Genomic DNA, 23,680 nt, shown 5'->3' with positions numbered 1-23,680 from the left:
CAAAGAGTAATTCCTGCAGTCACGAAAGCTTCAAATCAAGTTTAATTTTGGAGCAGAGTGCTACAACACAGACAAAGGCACCCCGCATAGCCTCGAACAGACTTTAGGGGCAAGTGCTGTTCGCGAGCACCTATGAAGGTTGGAGCATTGCACGAGGGGGTTGGTGGTCAGCGCCACACCCGACCGCCTTTGTATCCCCATTGGAGATGTTTCCACACCGCAACATGCACTAATTTGAGGCTGAGTCCACCTAGGGGAGGTCCAGGACCGACATATACACACGGGCGTACACACACAATATGGTCTGTATCCGAAACGCCTAAAAATTCCAGGAAGCTGAAACATTGGACCGTTGGGTGTGAGCATGCAGGGAAGGGCGTGTGGTCACGGGGGTGGGGTCGTGTGGGATGTGGGGGGTGTGGTACGTGTGTCCAGTTCGATTCCCACTCACGGCTGACACCAGTGATGGTTATTTCAAACGGTCCTGGGCGTCCCCTAGGTCGACTCAGCCTCAAATGGGTACAGTACCTGGTGTGGTGTGTAAACATCGCAACTGGGGAGACAAAGGCGGTCGGGCGTGGTGCCGGTCACCCAACCCCTCGTGTGCCGTGCCGGCCTTCATAGGTGTTCGCTAACAGCCCTTGTCCCAACAGTCTGTTATGGCTATGCGGGGCATCTTTGTCTTTGGTGGGGGGGGGGGATAGGGAATTTGGGCTGGCAACGCACCCAACATGTATGCTCGGTGTCAATACAGTTATAAAAGATGGTCTCACACAGACAGACACTTGGGATGATAAGACGCACCTCTATATTCAGCTGTACAATATTGGGGTGGCGGGGGGCAGTGGAGTGCCTCTTAGAATCCGAAAAATACGGATTTATATATATTGGTTTGGGGGAGTGGGTGTGTGGGGGGCGAAAAGAGAGACGGGGGAGATAGGGTGGTGAGGAAGTTCGTGGTGGTGTTTGGGTAGATTGGTGGAGGGTGTGTGGGTGAGTGAGTGTGTGATTGTGGGGGGGTGTGGGTGTGTGTGTGTGGGGTGAGGGTGTGTGTGTTAGGTGTGTGGGTGGGTGAGGGTATGTGTGGTTGGTGTGGGTGAGTGTGTGTGGGGTGTGTGTGTGTGTGTGGCGTGTGTGAGTGTGGGGGTGTGGTTGGGTGTGTGTGGGGTGAGGGTGTGTGTGTTGGGTGTGTGGAGGGGTGGGTGAGGGTGTGTGTGGGGTGTGAGGGTGTGTGTGGTTGGTGTGTGTGAGTGTGTGTGGGGTGTGTGTAAGTGTGGGGGGCGTGGGTGGGTGTGTGGGGGGTGCTGGTGTGTGTGTGTGGGGTGAGGGTGTGTTGGTTGGGTGTATGGGTGGGTGAGGGTGTGTGTGGTGTGTGGATGAGTGAGTGTGTGTGGGGTTTGGATGAGTGTGTGTGGGGGGTGTGGTTGTTGAAAAGTTTCGGAGGCGGGGAGGAAAGGGGTTGGGCCTCGTGTGTTTCAAGTGACCCCCCCCCTACTTCTCTATCCGATTCGCCACTTCCAAAAAAGGCCAACAAAGTCAAAGAGGCTGTCTGGTGGTGGTGGCGTGTAAAGCTACGTGGCACAGGAGTCGGAGCCATTCATTCCCTGTTCACATTGGGGGGCGTCCTCTGATTCCCCACATTATTTAACATCATCTTTGACCACGTAGTTCGAGAAGCTTTCCATGGAATTTACATCTGCTACAGATACAACGGAAGGCTGATCGATGCTCGAGTGCGTTCGAGGGATGGTTCCTTATTGGTCAACCATCTTATGTATGCTGATGATTTGGTGATTGCTGCTCACTCAGAGGAGGAGTTGGAGGCGCTGCTGCTGAACCTGGAATATGCCACTAAGAGATGGGGTCTTTCCATCAGTCACACCAAAACTAAGCACCTGCCTGGGTATTTTGTGCCACCAAACACTCCACCTTCTCAGCTCCCCATTTGGTGATGGAGCAGTTGTGGAGTGAGTGGATAGTTTCCCATATCTGTGCAGTGTGCTTATGACCAGCTCCGGTCTGACAGCAGAAATCTCACTCCGAATCAGTCAGGCGGCATTATCTTTCATCGGCTGCGCGATGCTGTGTGGAAGCTACCTGGTATGTCGCTCCGCATGAAGCTTTGGGTCTGCTTGGCCAGTCATGCCCTCCCCTCTCTTTGCTTGTGTAACGTGGACCCCTCTAATGGAACATCTACGCCGGTTAGAAGCATTCAGGCTGGCATGCCTACGAGCCATCCTGTGTTTAACCAAGCTGGATTGTGTGAGGAGCTCACAAATCCTTGAAAGATCTGGACACATTCCCATCAGTGAGCTCCTTCGGCCTTGCCCAGCTACCGCATGCCCAAGCAGCTTCTGTGTGGCTGCATAGTGGGGGCTAAACGGGCACGAAATGAGCTGGAGAAGAGATGGTGCGATGCGGTATGTGGAGCTGAGTGGACTTGATGAAGACTGGTACCAGCGGTGTCAAGATCGGCCTCTGTGGAGGAGGTTCGTGAAGGACGCTGCTACTGGGCTGTTGGAAACAATCGCTCTCCAGCAACAACGGAGGGTAGAGGAGCGACGCTCACAACAACGAGCAGAGCGCCGGGCGTCTAAAACGCAGCAAGTTGACACAGTGGGGGGAACAGCTGGTGCATCTACCGGTCATCTCAGTCAGCCAACCCATTGGCATCTGCTCTGTCCTGAGACATCTTGTCGGCGAGCCTTCGACACTTCACGTGGCCTCAAAGTGCACCTGGCCTGGCACAGGCGCCGCGGTGACGTCACTGTCACTAAGTGGCGAATGGCGGGTATCGGTATTGGGGGTAACTCTATGTTAACTGAACCTAAGCGGGCACACACACACACAAGACAAATATCCCCCGTAAAGCCTTAACAGACTGTTGGGGCAAGTGCTGTTAGCGAGCACCTATGAAGGCCGGCACGGCACACGAGGGGGTGGTTGACCAGCACCACGCCCGGCCGCCTTTGTCTCCAAGGTTGTGATGTTTACGAATCGCACCAGGTACTCATTTGAGGCTGAGTCGGCGTAGGGAAGGCCCAGGACCGGTTCAGATAATCGTTACTGGTGTTGACCAAGAGCGAGAATCTAACTCGGGTCGCCGGGTTCGTAACCCAACCAGCACGCTCCCCGCTACACTCTCCAATATAAATGCAGTCAGGACTCGAACTCGGCTTGCTGAGTTAATAGCGCAGTGCGCGAACCGCTGCGCCACCGCTCCCTACTAAGATAAACACGCACGCCTGAACGAAAGCACGAAGAGCCACACCCCAGGATACCCAGCTTGGTCTAATATATACAATATAGATTTATAGATTTCTGCCACGGCTTCCAAGGAGAAGACCTAAACCCAGATGGTGGTGGTGATGAGGCTGTCGTAAATAGGGGGGAATTGGGAGGTTGCGTGCCAAACTTTGGCACAGCTGCGAGGTCTTAGAAGGAAGGAAGCGATAGCTGTGCTGTGGGTTGTGTTGTCATCACGACCGCGGGGCTAATCGATTTTTTTTGTAAGTCAACACAGTATTTGGTGACACTGCTGCGTTGGCAGCGGCGCACAGGGACAAGAAACAATAATCGAAGGACCGTTGCCAGAAACGTAGGATATGATATATTTTCATTTTTAAGGCCACAGTGAAATTATTTAGGTAATTGATTACTCTGCCAATTATCGGTTCGACTACTTGACTAATGAGAACGCGAACAATAGTTGGGGTGAAATAAAAAATGTCTCGCCACCATGCGTTCCCACGTGTGGCGCTGGACGGGAGGTGGTGGGCGGGCATTAGTGACGTCACCTCAATCACGTGGCTCGCAGGAGATGATGGTGGGGGGGGGGGTCCCGCCTTCGCAAGGCATGCTGTCGGGACGGCCGCTAACTCTTAAAGAGGGGCCCCGGTTTCATCGACCACAAAGTAATCGATTGTAATCTATAGACAAATGGATCTGGATCGAGAGGACTCACTGACCACTATCGTTTGAAGAACAAGCTAAACCCACTCATGCCGTGGGGGGGTGGGGGAGGGGTGTCTCATTGAGACCGACTCTCCTAAAAGCCACTGGCAAAGCCGGTCACTTTGTTTCTCGATCACAATCAGCAATCTTAGCTGCGGGGAAGGGGCCACGGGGGTGTGGCGCTCACTGGCTGCTGAATTCCCACCTCCTCACAATCAGATACCCCCCCACCCACCAAAGCCCCCCCCCCCTCCTCCACGCTGTCAAACACAGCCCCCATTGGCCGAGTTGAATAAAAAAGAGAGATATCGGCCAGAGGGAGAGTTGCGCTTCGGAGGATGGATGGATGGATGATGGGGTTGGGGACATCCACGCGGGGTGGCTCGGTGTGGATTGGTTGCGGGGAAGGGAATGGGAGGCGGGGGAGACCTGGAGGAGAGAGGGGGGCGGTGGAAGGATGTGGGGGGAGAGGCTGGGGGATGGTTGTTGGGTGCGTTGTTGTTGCACGATATAAAGACAAGGCGAGGGTGGGTGGGGGGAGAGGAAAGGAGAGAAGGAGCGAGAGCGAGGATTTGGGCTGAGACTGCCCAGCAACGTTCCTTTAACCCCCCCCGCCCCGCACCATCTCCGAGTCGATCGAGGTTCGTCGCCACTCCACAGTCCGCTCGCACTACCGTCCGACGCGCCGAGCCACCGCCAGCATCAGCACAGAGTCGGGTGAACGAAGCCGGGGGTCCGTGAACGCCCAGTCGGTTACGTGCGTGAGTGCGCGCCTTGCAGACAATAGACCCAGATAGACGCAGAGAGACAGACGGGAGTAGACAATCAATACCGTGCACGACTGCTGCTGCTGCTGCTGCACAGGGCGGAGCCGATCGGCCCACGACAATCACCAGAGCAAGAAGCACGTAAGTTGAGCTCCGGTTACGCGTCCGCCCGTGCGTTTTTCATCATCGCGGTTCAATATGATCTCATCGTCATCATTATCATCAGCAGCAGCAGCAGCCACGGTCAATGCACTGCTGGATGAAGGCCTCCCCCTTAGCCGTCTCTCACGATCCTCCCGCTGGGGATGAATCCGCGTCGCCACTTGCACAACGGGCCGATTCCATCGCGCCATCTGCGCGGTGCGAGATCCTTTCGGATGCTTTCAATGACTGGGTTACCTCTACCGCTATGATTCTTGACTGTCGGCCATCATTCCGTCTTGTTTCGTCTATACACGGTATATATACTATACAAACACACACAAAGGACACAGATTCCTGGTGCAGCCTTACACGGGGATGTCGAGAGCAAGCGCTGTTCGCGAGCGCACGTTAAGGTTGTCACGACGCACGGCGGAGCGGTGTCGGCCAGCGCCACGCCCCAACCGTCTTTGTCTTCCCGCTATCGTCGTTTTCTTTTTTTCTTGACACGGCGCACCACGAAAGGTACGTTCACACTTTAAAGGCTGGGTTCAGCCAAAGAAGGCCCGGCACTGCTTGCAGATAAAATGCGCCACTGATGTTGCCCGGGGCCTGGAATCGAACCCAGGTCCGCCCGGGGTTCGGAGCACAGGGCGTCACGCACGCTGTCGGGACTGTTATAATCATTTCCCGCAACACAAAGATTCGCAAACTCGCAGGGCTCGTGTCCCACACCCACCGCATGCGCATCCCCACATTTGCCAGTGTTCTGCGTTGGAATACTAATGAAGCCGTCGCACGCTACACGCGCCGGATGATTGGTCAAACACGGACGGATTCCGCTCTGCGTTCAAATGAAGACGTCTTGGCGCGTACGCGTGCCGAGTACGCGTGATCAGTTGCGGCTGTGTGGTGCGTGTGAGTCGTGTGGTACGTGTGTGGCGTGTGGTACGTGTGAGCTGTGTGGTACGTGTGGGTCGTGTGGTGCGTGTGAGCCGTGTGTGTCTGTGGAGTCGCTGGGTGACACGGTGCTACGAACCTGTGCCCGCCTGAGTTGGATTCCCAGCCCCGGCTTGTTTGTATAACCAGCGACGAATGTGATACTCTTATCAGCACCGGTTCAGCGCCTGTCCCCTATGTCGGCTCAGCCTTAAACGACGACCGGGTTACGTTCTGTCCAGATTAGAATTGGAAAGACAAAGGTGTCCTGGCGTGGGTGCTGGGGTGGGGGTGCCCTTGGCCACACCACCCCCTCGTGTGCCATGCCAGCTTTAATAGGTGCTCGCTAACAACACCTTTTCAAACGCTACAGACTTTTATATATGGTGGTGGACGTTCGTCCTTGAATGTTCATAGTAATGTTTACCCACGCATCGAGCATCTTTACAATCTGATCCGAACGAGATCGAAAGTGGAATTTAACCCGCAGCATTCTCCCTTTGCTGGTGGGTGAGGAGGGGCTGGGCTGCGTTCCACACACTTTAACTAAAACTAAACTCTATTTTTTTTATTTTACCAGGTAAGGCCCACTGAGCTACATACAGTAGCTCTGTTTCAGACACGACCTGGCCACAAATGACAGCTCAACGACGAAGGGGCTAATCACGTGGAAATTTATAGCAGCCAAATACTCTAAATATTCTAAATGTGTGGAAGGAAAAACCGGAGGATCCGGAGAAAGATTCCACGCGGGAAGGAAAAAAAACATACAAACTCCTAACATAGAGCAGGCGTCAGGGTCAGGATCGAACTCACGGCCATCTGTATCACAGGCAGGGATATATCTTGATATAGGCAGGGGGGCGAACAATGGATTTCACACTACCCCGCTAAAAGTCTCTGTATATAGGGAAGTACAAGCCAATGCTTCGCGGTAATTATCGTTACCGTGTCCTTTTGACTGGTTAAAATACCATATATTGTAATGTATAGAGTAGTCACGAATCAATCCACTGCTGGATGAAGCCCTCCACACGGTCTGTCGGTCAGTGCGGAGTGGTGAACACTGGTAGCTTAGAAGTACAGTGCAATACAACAATGTATGTATCCGTTCTGCCCTCTGCTGCCCAGCACGGAGCTCTGCAGCCCTGTGACGAACACTGTTCAGGCTCAACGACTGCTTAGCCTTTGAGAACTTAGGAGGTTGTGGCATTTTTGTCTTCGGCACGAATATGAACGGCCTTCATTCACCCACAAAAGCCGCACCGCGCGGAGTCACAAGACACTTTCAGGAGCAAGGGGTGGCGGGTGGCGGAGTGTTGGGGGGATATTTTCTGTAACACAGCCCCGGACAGCTCCCGCTGAAATGAAAACCTGGTCCTGCTACCGTTGGAATGTTTGGGCCAGTTCCGTTATGAAAACAAAACCCAGCACGGATCCATAGCGGGGTTGTTGTTACACTCAATCAGGCTTGCAGGCCTTGAGTAGGTCCTCATGCAGCAGTGGATTGACGAACTACTATTTTAATTTGACCAGGTATCGCCCACTGAGCTGGACACAAATGATAGCTCAAACAAGTGGCTTATCACGTGGTAATTTATAACAGGAGCCAAATACTCTGAACGCACGGCGATTCTAAATGTGGAGGGGAAAATCCGGAGGAGAAAAATCCACGCGACCACGATGAGAGAGACAGGGTCGGAATCGAACCCATGACCTCCTGCATACCAGGCGAAGTAGTTAACGTCTCGTCACAGCGGCGGCGTTGTATATGTACGTGTGCATTGTTAGTGTTGTTAATAGTAATCGTACCACTTGTACGTGCTGACTTGAGGCTGTCTGAAAATTTGACCCAGACGCGTAAACCACACGGGGGACTATCGGGCACCAGCATACCCGGCAAAAAACACTTCCCACATCCTTATTAGGGCTTAATGCGTCCGCAGCTGATACGAACGCGTGAGCCATTTCGCGTACTATCGAATGCTAGCTGCCTGTTTACATTAGCGCCAGTTTGTTCTCTCTCTCTCTTCCTGGGGTTGCTGTAATTTTTAAAAAAAATTGAGGGGGGGGGGGGTCCGAGAAAGTCGGTCCCTGCCGCGGTTTGTTCAGCCTGCAGAGAAATATTTACGAAGCAGTTTGGGGCGTCCTCACCCAGAAAAAAAAAATTGGCTTAAAGAGACTTTCATAAATTAGCGTCCTGACAACAGGAAACAGATGTCGACACGTTATTAACTGCGCTCCGTGGAAATTTGTGGAAGAAGTTCCTGCCCTGCCTCGCCTCGACTGCTTGCGTGCTCCCCCCCCCCCACCACTTCTTGTTAAACACATCGTCTTCCATTTTCGTATCTTCACGTCGCATTGAAAAAAATTAATTTGTAAGAGTTTATTCGCATTGCCAGCTGCGGTGGGGAAGCCATTCCCCACAACTTAACGTCCTCCACGTGTGTACGTTGAGTAGGTACGTTGAACTTCTTCTAGATTTTTTGATTTTTCTGGTAATTAACAAAAAAGTGGCCAACAATTGTGCCCAAAATTCAGCTTTCCAATCCTTTCATAAAATTAAAATGTACATCGGTCGCTCAGTCCCGATCACCCGGAGTAGTTTCTACGCACTGCGGCCTACGGCTGAAATTAAAGACCGTGCACAGCGTTTAAGAATTGAATACACGATCCCAACTTCGATGACTACATTTCAGTCAACTTTCGTCGAGTGACAGTCAGCTGCCAGCTATTGGGCTGTTAAACACTATCATGACCCTCGCAGCGATCGCAACTGAAATCAATACAGAATACGCTCTCAGCACGTGACCATACGTCACCACCGCTAGTCAAAGCGACGTCGGTATAGTTATGGGTCGGGGTGCGGTGTGGCATGACCTTTCCGCGACATCGCCAGCCGCTAACGTTATCCGCAGGCCTAGAATCGAACTCGGGTCACCGGGTTCACAACGCAGTGAACTATTGTTACACCTATAGCGTGTGGCGGTGTGGGGGGGATGTTGCTTTCGTGACCGTACTTCACCATGATGCTGGCTCGTGCGGCCCGGTGAAGTTGTGGATGGTGAGGGGCGGTGTGGTTCAGATGGCTCGTCCTTTGTCCGCGGTTAACCGGGATTCGAACAAGGTTTCACCGGGATGATCGTGCAGCTTAACCGTTGTCCCCCGCCTCCCCCTCGACCGAATAACTCCTTACACAAATCCGGCGTTCCCCCATATTAGGAGTCACCTCTCTGAGCTGGTAAAAACCGGTGTTGACTCTGTGCCGAAATGATGGCGATTTTCTTGGAAATCCATCGGGGCCCAGAACTCAAAAAGACATTTTAGTTGCTCTTTTTCTGGGAGGCACAGACGGGGGCATCTTTCATCGCCAAAATAAAACGTCGGTGCTGCGTTCGCGCGTGCGGGTTTTTGTCCCTGGACCTGCCAACAGCGGCGACGAGAATCGCGTGCACGCATGCCTGTCTGGTCTTTTGTGAATTTCGCAGTCATCTTCGTCTGTTCATCATCATTGTACGTCAATTAATGAATCATTGTCATCATCTATCCATCGTCCCACTACTCATCATCAAATATCAAACGTGTGTTTAGCATTATTGTCACCATCATCAGCCGATTAGCATGGTTGGCTACGTATTGTGCGAAAGAAGTTCCACATGCAGACATACATCTGTTCATCATCAATTATCTATTGACCATCGCCATCAGGCTTTAGATCTTCCCCCATGGGTGCCACTCCAATGCCCGCGTCTCGGTCACCTTCCCCCCTCCACTCTGCCTGCGCGCCACGAGGCCCACCCATCACATCACAACCTCCTGTTCACCATTGCACACCAACAACGACTTCCCCTGCTACATTGAATTCCCAATCACCAAGCTGCTTAACCCTATCCTCCATCCTGCCCACGTTTACCTCCATCCCCATCTCAACCACCGCCTCCTCCTCTTCCAGATTGCATCTGCAGCATTCTGCCTTGCTTACATGTGTACGCCACACTCTTCCAAGTTGTTTACCCCATTACGGCAAAGCCAGAGAGAGATAAGTACCGTACAGTTTGCTACTCAAAAAGCTGCGAGGTCGAGACGGATCAAGAAAAAGGGAGAGAAAGATCGGGAACGGAGTTTTGACAGCTAGCGATAAACAATTGCCAAAGTGGACATTAAAAAAATATAGCTAGCCTCAAGACCCAGAGGGACTGGGCGTAGTTCCAAAGCCGGCATGCGCATAGTCGTGGGTTTTATTTTTATTATTTTACAAGAAACCTTTTTTCTGTTTCCTTTCTGCTTCTACATTTGATTCGGGATAATGAGCGAGCAGAAACGGAGGGGGGAGTGGGGGGAAGGTTGGGCGGGGGGATGGTGGGGTCAGCCTGCTGTGTGGTGTGGGTAGACACGGCGACCCCATGAGACTGGGCGTGGTGCTACGAGCAGAGGGAGAGAGAGAGAGCAATAAGACGAGAGATGGCTCAAGGTCCCTGCGCTCTATAAAGATTATTTATCTTAAGATCCGCTGGGATTTGTGCTCGGGAACAAAAATAAAAAGGGGGCCATGTGATGGTTACGAATCGTCTTGGTGAAGAACCCTCGCAAAGGGGCTTCCAAGATCCAAGTTTTGTGACCAAACCCCCCACCGCCCCGCTCCCTGCTCTCTCCCTGTTTGGCGAATCTCACACGCGAAATTCAATCCGCTCCGCACCGCACACGCCGGATAGTTGGCAGGCGCTCTCCCGACGTGACGCAGAGAGCTCCGATACGAATTAAGCGAGGGACGTTTGTACGTTCCGTTCGGATCGGACGATGAGTTCCGGTGCCTCTGGCTGAGCGCCTGATGGTGTTTTACCAAATGCGAACCTTCTCATGAGACGATCAGCGTGGTTGGCTGCGTACATTTACAGCCCTTTGTCAACTGACTCCTGGACTAAGGCCTACCGATCCACACCGTGTTGGTTGTAAGCGGTTGCTTGACCATACTTCACCATGCCTGTCAGTGTGGTTGGGTAAAGGGAGGACGAAGATTGGTTGAGATTGAATTTGTCTGCCAGATGTTAGCCGTGGCCCAAGAATTGAAACCAGGTTATCAGGTTAATTGTCACGCTGCGCTAACCAGTTACACCACCTCTTAGAGGGGATAGAGACAGATACAATTTGGCAGAAATAAAGGTGGGTGACTTGACTCTTCAATGTCTTCATCAGTGGTGGCAATTGGCAATCAACAACCCAAGTGGAAGCGTAGGGGCCCCAAGGCATGCAAAGGAGCGCAGATTCACGAATCAAATATCAGCTCGGATTCTTATATGTATATCTGATAAAACGTTCATCATTCTAATACCGTTATTAAAAATAACTTTCAAATAAATTAGTCTCAGCTAAAAAATATAAATGTTTGAAGTCACATGATGCAACCAAACGAAACGTCCTGCTTGGGGTCCTCAATGGGCTGACGCCACCGCTGATTATCATGAATAGCTGTGATCAATCCACTGCTGGGTGAAGGACACCCCACGCCGTCGCTCATCCCTTTCCGGATTAGCAACGCCTCGATCGAATGTCGTTGCTGCGCTCGGGCTGAATCTCACCGCTTCACAAACCCAAACGACTCGGGTCGCCGGGTTCGTGGCGCGGTGCAGTCACCACCGCTCGCCAAGCCCCATCACCTCGCTTGGCCTGGGAAGGAAGCGCCTCCACCTCTTGCTGCTGCTGCTCCTCCCGCCACTGCTCGGTGGTGGTGGCGGTGCCCCCGGGGAGCGAAGGCGGCCAGTGAGAGGGGACAGGAAGGGGAGGGTCCTCCCTGGAGGTCCCCCTCCCCCCCCCACCCGATCACATGCTGCGTGTGTCCCCGTCAGCACTTTCACACGGCAGGGCCTCCCTCCTCCCACGACACCACGGGTGTGGGATGAGGGCATGCGGATGGGAGGAGAGATTGATGATCGGGCCCTGATCCCACCCGTGGTGTGACTGGAGGAGAGAGGATGATGATGATGATGTTGGTGGTGATGTTGATGATTGACAATGAATAATCACATGATGATGATTTTCTAAATTTAAAATTATCCACAAAATGTACCCTATTGGGTAAAGCCACATATGAATATTGTTCCCAACTGGCAGACTATATCCGTCTGTGAAACTGTATAAAAATGCTGTGAATACCAAATGTGTTAGAGTAATTAGTATTCATGCATTATTAGGTGGTTGCGTGTAATAGATTATGACTAATGGTTGATGATGGTTGATGTCAGTATGATGATGATTGATGATGGTAATTGATGATGGATGACATTAGATGGTTTGTCGTGATCGATGATTATGATGAACTGTTGGTTGATAACGATAGAAGATTATCATAATGGAAAATGATGATAGTTTATTGATGCATGATGATTGTGGCTGATGGACAGATAAAGATCGATAGTTGATGATGATTACTTGCGGCGTTATTTAGAACAAAATAAAAACGTGTTCGTTCATAAGCTTGGCAATCTCAACAATCGGATCATCTGACTCCCAGTTTTCAGTGGAAATCCAGAGCAGCACGGTTGACTGTTGAACTTTTCCTCTACATATACTCAATCCCTGCAACGAGACAAAAACGTGGAATTTGCACCGCTATCACAGCGAAGGCAGGGGGAAGAGGGGCCTACACACTTAAAATTATAGCTTTCAACCACATTCCCGCATAAATCAATGCATCCTCATTTGCATAGGCGGCACATCTTATCAACAGCATACCAGACAAGAACGGAAATAACATTTGCTGTAGGACAGCCCGGGTAAACGAATGACCAAACTTGTAGCCGAGTGGTCGATTATTCACTGCCCGCATTTTTCTCTACCAATCGCGATGACCTTGGAGAAAGTTGGTTGTCTGCAATGTTATGGTAATATTTTTCCACCGGCGATGAAAAACGGTCCTCTTATGGATGTAGTGTGCGTGTAAATGTATATTTGTGGATGGGGGGGGAGGAGGTAGCAGTTAGCGCTGCAAACCCGGCGACCCGAGTTCCATGAATGTTTGAACCGGTCCTGGGCCTCCCCCCTAGGTCTACTCAGCCACAGTGCACAGCTGCTTGCTATAGGATACTGTGGGGCTACGTGGTGGGCAGCAGAGGGCAGCACAGCAAAGTCTCCGTTGCTGGCTTGAGCGGGAATCGAACACGGGTCGCCTGGTTCGAAGCGCGGTGCGCGAGCCCACTGCACCACCGCTGTAACAAAGACAAAGACCCCCCGTAAAGCCTTAACAGACTGTAGGGGCAAGTGCTGTTAGCGAGCACCTATAAAGGCCGGCACGGCACACGAGGGGAGGGGTGGCCAGCACCACGCCCGGCCGCCTTTGTCTCCCCCATGGCGATGTTTTTTTTCACACAACACCAGGTACTCATTTTGAGGCTGACTCGACTTAGGGGAGGCCCAGAACTGGTTCAGACATCATCGTCACCGGCGTTGGCCGCGAGCGGGAATTGAACTCGGGTGGCCGGGGTCGTAGCGCAGCGCGCTAACCGCTACACCGCCGCTCCACAGCACACAACACGCGCACACGTGTACACACACGCGCACACGTGTACACACACGTACTCTCACGGTCGCTGCATGAAAAGAAGTTCAGGTGGGGTCGTGGGAATGCGGGCGGTAGGGCCGTGTAAGCCGCTGACTCCCCACACCCCAAACCTGTGCTCACGTCAGACAATTTTTTTTTTAACAAACCCACCGGGGCACACAGCCTGGCAATGGTGCTGTGAGCACGGGGGGGGGGGGCGTGTAGGGGGCAAGGTAGGGCAAGAGAGAGAGTGGAGGGAGCCGTCGTAGGCGGTGACACAGACCAGCGGTCGCTAATTTGGCGAGCGCCCGTTGAAGCGAATCGCGGGAGGTTGCTCTCTGCACGGGCCATGGGAAACAGCGGGGATGGAGACCACGAGTTGCTTCTCAGACCGCCACCTCCGCCGCCGCCACTCCCTCTTCACCACATCGGGTTTCTTCCCCCTTTAATCCCCTTTGTCATTCCCCAACCCCAAAATGATAATCCCCGTTGGGCAATCGGCATCGCGTCACGGGACGGACGTCGCCTTTGGATTTCGAGCGGTGCAGTGCGTGGTGTCTGAGTGTGAGGATGTCCCGAACATCCTCTACACAAGCAACCCACACCCCGACGTGTTAGGGAGCAGCCCACGGAAGTGGATATCACAGAGCTACCTCCCGAGTTCCCCTCTGCTGACCTCTGCTCCACGCGGTGACCTCTGACCGACCTCCATGTCCTGGCCCCAGGGGGATACTCACTAAGGGTGCAGGCTGTGCAACTGCATGGGGGCCCCACGGGTCACAGGGGGCCCTGATGCCGGACTATGAAGGGGAGGGGGAGGACAGAGGGGGGGCCCATTTAATTCCTAACACAGGAAGAAGAGCCATTAACCAACAACGCTTCACATGCGTGTATTTTGTTCCCCCTTTTGAGCGGCGTTATTGATGAACGCGTTGAGTTTCAGTTATTTGTGTTTGCGCCAGGGCCCATGCCAACCGCGCCGCGCCACTGCGTGTGGTCCCGTCAAATAATAATCTTCGTGGTTGCTCCGCTCGACTACTGGACATGAACCACGTGGCTACGTACATCGCATAGTGATAAAAATAACCTACATTTTTCAGACATCAGCAGCTCATTATTTAATATTTGGAGCTGGCTGGATGGCAATGAGGCAGCATCGATCGGTGAAATCTTGGGTTCAAATTTCGGTTTCGGCCAGCCACGATTGAAGTGGGTTCTGTATGGGATGAGATGACGGTTCTACGTGGGTTTAGATAAAGGTTTTTTACGTCATGTAGAGAGACAAGGGTTCTGTATCAGTTCAGAATTTTATTTCAGATGGGGGTGGGCTATCTGTATCCGGTGAGACAAGGGTTCTGTGTCTGATGAGGATTCTGTATCAGATAATGAGCGTTCTGTATCTGATGTCATGATGGCACTGCATTGTATGAGAAGGGGCTTTTGATAAGACGTTGGTTCTGTATCAGATAATACGATGAGGGACCTCTATCCGCCCCGATGATTCGTAATAACAAATGAAACCGGTTTACAGTTGTCTCATTGTTCCTACCGCTGTTTAAAATACCACGGCCAGTGCAGACTCGTTTCGTAAAAACGAGGCCGCGTTTCACGCGCGGGGCACGACGGGAGAAAAGGGGGGCGACAATCGTCCGCCGTGCTCCTCGTTATAAGCACACCCGTTGGGGGAGCAAGGTCAGCTGTGCTTCTATCGGAAGAAAGCGCGCCTGTGTCAGAAGTTGCCGAGCGCCTTCACCCCCCCACCCCAAGCACACGTGTTTGGCTGTCTGCAGAGGTGTGCTCTCACGTCCAGCCGCCACTGCGTTGTTGCTGTTGTCGCCGTGGCCCGCTTGGTCTGCGGCCTGCACTCCTCAACGTCATCTCGGCCCGACGAGTTTCCCCGTCGCATCGCTGGCGAGCGTTGCGAGGTGGCTTTTGAAGTAGAGACCCCCCCCCTCGCACCCCCCCTTTGTCACGCGAAAAGGAGCCGTGCCCGTAGCCAATGGAAGTATGTTACACAAACATGCCCTCTCATCATCATCATCCCTCCTCCGGCGCGCGCACTTGCTCGCTAATGCAGGGCACACAGGCCGCCACTTGTGATGCCAACCCCCCCCCCCCCATGCGCCCCCCCCCCCCCTGATTAAGCAGCGCCGCTCCGCCACGCAGAAGACACCCGCGGGGTGCGCACGGCGCCCAAGCGGCAGCTTTCAGAGCCGCCGCGCGACCGCCACGGCACCACCACCCCCACGGCACCACCACCCCCATGGCACCACCACCACCACGAAACCACCACCCCCATGGCACCACCACGAAACCACCACCTCCATGGCACCACCACCCCCACGGCACCACCAACTAAAGGGCCGCCGCTCGAGACGATTTGTAATTATAGCGCCAGCCCACGCGAACAATCGCAAACCCGGCGGCCAGATGTTGGGCGCGGGTGGGGGGTACAGCTCCTTGCCCAAAACGGTGGCAGTCTCCTCGGGAAGGTGGTCCTGGAAGAGCAGATTCGCTTTTGAGCCCTTGTTTATTTTCTTTAGTTTATCCCTGCACTCTGTGCGTTGTCTCCACCGCTGTGCTTCCTCCATTGTATTTGGTCTTTAGGCGCTTCCTTACCGAGTGATTCTCTTCTTGATGTCCCCGTTACGCCCCCTTTGTTCTGGCGCCTTGAGAATACACTGCACGGGAGGGCACGGCTAAAACAACGATGTCATGATTATGATGGCAATGATGGCAATAATTATTCTGGACAAACCAGCGGCATCTGCTTCATGTGCCACGCCCTGCTGATGAGGGGCTGTGAAGTCGAAATCGGTCCAAGGGTTTTTGCCTTGTCCACGAGTGAAAATCAAATCAAACGTTGCTGGAGGACATTGGTCTGCAAGGCCCATTTGGTTGTTGGAATTACATTAAAGTGCATTATATACTACATTCTACTCTAGTACATTGTATTCACGAGCAGCGTGGCAATGTTCCTACAGAAGAACATTTTCAATCGTCCGAGTTGGATAGGGGATGTAAACGATGAAACAAAGATACGGGAGTGGAGTGCTTTCGTGACAACTTGGTTTGACGATGAGAACCCACGTGCCGACGGGCCTGCAGGAGAACGTTTTCAAGCAGTGCGTGTTGAGTGCTACAATACTGCTTGTGTGTGTGTGTCAGTGTGTGTGAGTGTGTGAGAGTGTGTGTGTGTGAGTGTGTGTGAGTGAGTGTGTGTGTGTGAGTGTGTGTGAGTGTGTGTGTGTGAGAGTGAGTGAGTGTGTGAGTGTGTGAGTGAGTGTGTGAGTGTGTGCGTGCGTGTGTGAGTGTGTGAGTATGTGAGTGTGTGAGTGTGTGTGAGTGTGTGAGTGAGTGTGTGAGTATGTGAGTGTGTGCGAGTGTGTGAGTGTGTGTAAGTGAGTGCGTGTGTGCAACGATTACGGGGCTGGGGGAGGAGGCAAATTGCCACTGAACTGGCACGCAACAAGTTTAGCGATTACCGAGGTCAAGTCTCCTTCAAAAGTGTCAGCGTGCGTACAACAAGTCTGTTCCTAATTAGAGTGGCCGCGTTCGGCATTATACACTGCACGTGTGTCCGTGCGTGCGTGTTCGCGTGTGTGTGTGTAGCGGTTCAGCGCGCTGAGTTGTGAACTCGGCTACCCGGGTTCAATTCCCGCTCACGGCCAACACCGGTGACGATTATCTGAACCGGTCCTGGGCCTCCCCTAGGTCGACTCAGCCTCAAATGAGAACCTGATGCGGCGTGTAAACATTGCCACTGGGGAGACAACAAAGGCGGTCGGGCGTGGTGCTGGCCACCCATCCCCTCGTGTGTCGTGCCAGCCTTCATAGGTGCTCGCTAACAGCACTTGCCCCAACGGCCTGCTCAGGCTATACCAGGGATCTTTGTCTTTGTAGGGACTGCAGATGGAATCTGTAGAGGGTCTGGCTGCTAGCTGGGTCACTGTGGGCTCGCGGGCGAAGCGTGTTGCGCGGAATTCTCCCGTGCCCTAGGGATTTCTCGTGCGCCTTTGCCCTCAAACCAACTCCGACGAGATGCGGTGTTTTCTCAGAGTGCGCTTTGCTGAGTGATTTTCCACGCCTCGTTGTGCAGAGTCAGCACATTTTTACCGCAACGGTCGTGCTTATTATTATTGCTGTTGTCAACGCGAGCGTGAGATGGTTTCGAAAATAACTTTGATGGTAATAATTGTGAGTCGGCCAATATCGAGAGTTTCAGTTCTTTTGGGGGGGGGGGGGGGGGATTTTAGCATCACGTGTCGTGCTTTGAGCACCCAAAGAAACCTCTCTTTATCTTTATTTTTCATTTTTAAACCTTCAACATTTTTTGCCGGCCAATTTTGGTGCGCCCCAAAATGGTAAAATTTTTGCTTTGAAAATGTGTGCTATTATAAACAGAGATTCGACTATATTCACCAAATGTACATGTCTCCGATTAGCACGGTTGGATACGTACGGTGGCAAAAGAGGTTCAACATACTTACAAATGTCGGCGGTATATAATGTTCTAGTACATCGTTATGATGTGCATTAGTCACACATTCTGTCACTAACTCACTCGCTCGCTAGTTCACAACCGTTATATATATTTAGACTAGCTTTACTAACCGGCTTCGCCCGGGACTTGGATTCTCGACGGCCGGCCGTCTTTGTCTCCCCAGTGGCGATGTTCACACCACGGTTACTCGTTTGAGGCTGAGTCGACCTAGGGGAGGCCCAGGACCGGTTCAAATGATCGTCACAGGTGGTGGGTGGTAGTAAGTGGGAATCGAACTCGGGTCGCCGAGTTCATAGCGCAGCGCACTAACCACTACACTACCGCTCGCCCCACACACGCGCCCCCCGTCCATAGGTACACATACACGCGCTTGCTACAGACACACATCTTTAACGGTGCGTACGGCTGTAAACGACAGGAATAATAAAGCAATGCTGCGCGAAGAACGTCTTAGACCTGCAAAACATTAGTATGGCACTTTCCTCACCGAGGGTTGGGGGGGGGGATGCGTGATGAGCAGGCACACTGCGTTACGCTTCCGCACGCGCGGGTCACATGACAGATGTGACGTCACAGCTCACTTGCCGTGCAAAATATATGCATTATTGCGCCCCCCCCCCCCCCAAAAGAATACAAAAGTAATGTTTTTATAAGTTTTGCATGGTGTACATTCTGGAAAGTACCCACATGGCAAATTTAACGTTTTTTGCATGTCGGGAAGTACGCTAAACATTTTCAACAGACACACATTGACAAATTTCCCTTTTTTATATATATATAAATAGCAGTAAAACGGGGCGTTGCCCGGGTGAAAAATATATTTCTTAATAACCTTACATATATACACACCCTCACCACTCACCCTCACCATTCACCCTCACCACTCTCCCTCACCACTCTCCCTCACCACTCATCCTCACCAATCACACCCTCACCAATCACCACTCACCCTCAACACTCCCCCTCACCACTCACCTTCACCAGTCACCCTCACCACTCAACCTCCCCTCACCACTCACTAATCACCACTCACAATCGCCACTCACAACCGCCCTCACCATTATATTTTTTGCCCAGTCAACGCCGGATATTTCCCATTCGTAGCAGTTTATATCAACTCTATAAGCAACTTATATTAAACAGGAAGCGCCATCCTAAAGTAATTTACAACCTTCGATTAGTCCTTTGTGCGATTCAAAGAATCGATTCCTGGCATGTTGGGGGTTTACATTTTGAATGATAGAGTTTCATTTTCATTGTTATTTGATTTTTTTATTTTTTCAGGAGTTTTTAATTACATTTTTGCCCCGGTCAACGCCGGATATTTCCCGTTCGTAGCAGTTTATATCGACTTTAAGCAACTTATAGTAAACGGGAATCGTCCGAATGTAAAGGAATCTACAACCTTCGATTCCTTTGCGCGATTCAGAGAATCGATTCTTGGCGCGTCGGGTTTGAAAGTAATTACACAGTTGTTTTTTCATTGGTATGTAATGTTTGAAAGTTTTCATAAGATTTTAAATGTATTTTCCCCCCGGGCAACGCTGGGTATATCGAGTTTATACCACAAATGCGTGCGCATATTTTTAACGGGAATTAAAAATGGCGTCCACCCGGCAGCGAATGCGTCGCTACCCGTTGCCAGGGGCAACCGCCGTCCAATGAAACTGCGTATGGTCCGGCGACACACAGACACACAGACAGACAGACAGATTTGCGATTTTATATATATAGATATTCTGGTCGTTACGTCCTTTAACTCAATGTTGAGATGGGGGGCTTTGATGAAGAGACGAGCACGAGTATGATTATGTGGCTTGCCTATAGAAGGAGTGGGTCGGAAAGAAAGTGTGTTATTTTAAGAATTACAAAATTCCACGAGCATAGATTAGCTGTAATTTCTTACACGTGTTTGAAATCATCCTTGCCTTTAAACTGAAAATGTGAGACATTTTAACAATCCCGAGGAGTGTGGAGAAAATTGCAGAAGATCTTGAGAAATCTGGATAAATCCCACGTTCACCACACCTGGCTGCCAGCGCCCTCCACGTCTCCACAACTAAAGAAAATACGTGAAGGAAGGGAAACAATGTTCGGGTGGTGACGAGCAACATGAGCTGTGAGTGAGTGGTTTATAGACCGAGGCGGAGTTCTTCCGGCCTGGGATTAAAGAGTCAGAATCAGAATATTTATTTGTACTGGAGGAATCTGATGAGCTATGAAGCTCTTTTTCATAGATGTCTAGTAGGGATGGGTCGCGATACGTTACACCAACAAACATATTAAAAAAACACGATAGGATTGCAAAGTATAGGAAAGGTAAGCAAATCACGAAAAAAATAATTTAAAAAGTTTTTTTTTTATCTTACCAGGTAAGGCCCACTGAGCTATTAGCTTCTTTTACAGAAGCGACCTGACCACAACCGATAGCTGAACGAAGTAGCTCATCATGTGGAAATGTATAACAGCCAAATAATCGAAATAATCGAAACGATCTAAACGCATGTTTCTAAATGTGGAGGGAAAAACCGGAGGACCCGGACAAAAAATCCACACGACCACGAGGAGAGAGAACATGCAAACTCCAAATATACAGGCATCAGTGTTGGAATCGAACCTCCGACCTCCTGCATACCAAGCGAGGAATAGCGTGGTGATAATGGATCACAATGATGATTATGATGATGATGGATCTAGAGCACTCCACTTCAAGGGGACCACATAAATAAATAAATAACACCGCTTCAGTCACTTGTCCTTGCCCATAAACATTCGTGCACTTCAACAGTGTAAGTTGCAGCAAGACTGCTGATGAGACATCGAATGTGAAAACCGGCACAGAGTTTGCTCGTGTTGAACCAATGCGGCTGATAAGAGGCACTCTCAGAATGGCGTGTGGATGACGGGTTCGTGTCAGAAAAAAATACTTTCACATTTTTCATGCGAAGACGGATATGGGAAGGAGGCATTATTCATTCGGCAATAGACTTTCCAACAAAACTGACACCTTTATACAAGGGATCATGTTTGCATTAACCACAACACTTGCGGTCAAAATGCAAACAAAAACACAACTCTGATAATGTATGCACTGTCCTTGAAATTGATTGGTCCACACCCGAGACAGCTTTTCTTAGAGCCCAGTCTCACATGGCGTTGGACCAGATGACGCCAAAAGGCGCACAACTCAAAGACAAAATAAAATACAAATGCCCGTCAATGTAATTGGCCAAACCAAACATCCTAATGCAGGATCCTAAAGAATAGAGACTCAACTGAGGTTTGACTTTTTTACCCATCAATTCGCTTGCTCCGATTGCTCGCTCCAATTGCTCACTCCGAAGAGCCAAGGGCGTCCACATTTTCACGTTTGCCATTTCGTTTCGCTGTCATGTTTTTCAATGGCAGGCTCTGAGAAGTCTCCAACGGCGAGTTTGTTTAATAACTCGGCGCAAACAAGCACGAGTTAATTTGGTGGGTGGGGTTTTGTTTATAGGGAGACGGGGGGGGGGCTTTCTCTTCCTGTTTCACAACAAAACTCCCAACAAAACAAAAACCCCAGCGGGTGGCGCAGGGCTACATATTATTATTATCACCGGCGTTAGTTCAATACAAGCAAAAATAAGTAATATTTAAAAACAAATTTAAAACATGCTTTTATGAAATGTACTAGTAATGGCAGAACTGCACGACTCCAGGAAGTGGCCCCGAAGCTTGCCATAACGTAAGGGACCGTGGCCAATTACAGCCAACGTCAGGTGACCGTGGACAATTAGACCCAAGCCGAAACATAACATGTAAAAAAGAATGTTTAAAAGAAGATATATATTTTTATGATAGAATATAGTATTATCATCAGTATGACATAAGTATACCAAGTTTGCAGTCGATAGCACATTGGGAAGTGGCTTAAAATTAAGTTACAAGATTTGAGGATACAACAACGACAACAACAACGACAACAACAACGGACAGAGTGAGTTAAAAGAAAGCGTGTAAAAACTCTGGGCCAGTTTTCAACGTCGGTGTATCTCATCGGCTTGCTCGAAGCCAATGCTGGTGAGCAAGGCAAAACTCCAGCGCAAGTGGAATTTGCCAGCTCTTTGAACAACACATTCGTGGTCCGGTAGTACGCAGAACATCATCATAAGCCACGGCCTATCTACTGCTGGACGAAGGATTCGCCATGCTGTCGCCATCTCTTGCCGTCCTGCGACGCCATATCACTCGTGCGCGAGAGCTGATTTCATCGCTGCACTTCTGCGGTGGCTGTCCCATGAAGACACGTTCCCTCCTTTGACCGCCATTCCATGACTGGTCTCATCCATGGCCCGCCATCTCTTCTGGCCACGATGAGGCCCTGCCCAAGCGCACTCACTTTTATTTACGGCCAATGCGATGCCTTTGACCTGTGTACGTTCTGCGATCGTAACGCCATGTAAGTGAAAATAGATTCATTCGCAAAGGTGTAAGCGAATAATCGACGAACAAGCAAACGAGTGCCTACTGTATATCGTTGGCCTTCAGGGAATTGCGGCTCACGTGATCCCTACGCCGGGCTCTCAGCCGCTCGCCACTCGCCCGCCAATCCTTGAGTTGGGAGTCCGGAGTTTGGGGTGGGGGGACGAAGAGGAAATGGGGAAGGAAGTAGGAAGAGGGGAGGGGGGTAGAATTAAGAATTTTTTGTTTTACAATATTTTAAACTGGAACCTTGCCAAGCAGCCCGGATTAAAGTGCCCGACGACGTTTGCCCGTTTCATTGAGCGGCGTGGAAGTCTCCGCGCGGTCCCATTCCTCCTTCCTCAAGTGACAGCCGCTCGTATGGAACGTCAATCGGACGAAGGAAGCGTCTTACTACGGATCAATGTGATTTTAATGTCACCTTGCGTGCTCTATCCGCAGCTGTTTTAAGCCACCCTCTGTGCGTAGAGTCCAACGCTTGAGTGTCCCCGTGCCGTGCTCGTTTAAAAAACCCAAGCGTCAAAACGACGTCACCATGATTGTGATTTTTTAAAAATCACAATCATGACAGTGTCATGTGTATCCAGGAAAGTCTCACCGAGTCTCCAGCAAGTTGTTTTTTCAAGAGGGTCCTTGCCTGGGGTTCGTTTCGATCAATTTTGTGTGTGGGAGGAGACCGCAGGGAAATGACCACCCACGATGGCGGTGACACGCAACTTTGTCATCCGCCTGGCCACCTCGTAGCCGCACGCCTACAACACCTCGCAAGCCCCTAGTACTAACCAGACTCAAAGCACGCTCCGCTTCCAATGTACGACAACGGAACCAGCGCATGCAAAGAAGGCATGTGCATATGTGGAGATAAACAACACCGAAAGTGCCGCACAGATGGATTCAAGAATCATCGAACAAAAATGACAAGGTGAAATTTGCCACATTATGTGTGTTTTCATCGAGGTTATATAGCCATGTAATAGCCAACTGGCGACCACCGCACATCAACCTGTCCGTCGTGTTATGTTCGGTGTGAATAGCAACTCAACACGTTCGTCAATGGCACTGTGTGGCCTTGAAAGTAAAACGCATATAAAATAGGCGACGTTTCAGGCAATGGGCCTTCTTCATAATCATCTAACAGCCACACAGCTCGAGCCAACCCGCAAGCGGGGTTATTTGTCCATACTTCGCGATACATTTGTCAGTTGTAGGTTGGTTAAGACGGGGAGTCACAGACGTGGAAGCAGGAGCGGTTCAGGTATTCACCACTCTGCTTCTGGTCGTGAGCGGCAATTGAACTCGGGTCACCAGTTTCGTAGTGCGGTGCTCGAACCGCGGCCCGATCGCTCCCCAACATCCCGACGCTCGCACGCTCGTTCCGGT

At 51.1% G+C, this 23,680-nt stretch overlaps 1 protein-coding gene across 1 annotated transcript in view; it reads left to right on the top strand.

Annotated features, from left to right (window-relative positions):
• Positions 1 to 4,488: 4,488 nt before the first annotated feature.
• Positions 4,489 to 23,680, top strand: part of LOC144723053 (uncharacterized) — a 72,040-nt gene continuing 52,848 nt past the window's right edge. The window contains exon 1 of the mRNA XM_078601595.1: positions 4,489 to 4,862. The gene's annotated coding sequence lies outside the window, so the exon portion shown is untranslated. The remainder of the gene's footprint in view (positions 4,863 to 23,680) is intronic.

The sequence above is a fragment of the Lampetra planeri genome, chromosome 16 (genome assembly GCF_965212315.1).
Source record: "Lampetra planeri chromosome 16, kcLamPlan1.2.h2, whole genome shotgun sequence".
Classification (NCBI taxonomy): Eukaryota; Metazoa; Chordata; class Hyperoartia; order Petromyzontiformes; family Petromyzontidae; genus Lampetra; species Lampetra planeri.
The sequence above is the reverse complement of the archived record's forward strand: the minus strand, read 5'-3'. Positions and strand labels throughout refer to the sequence as shown.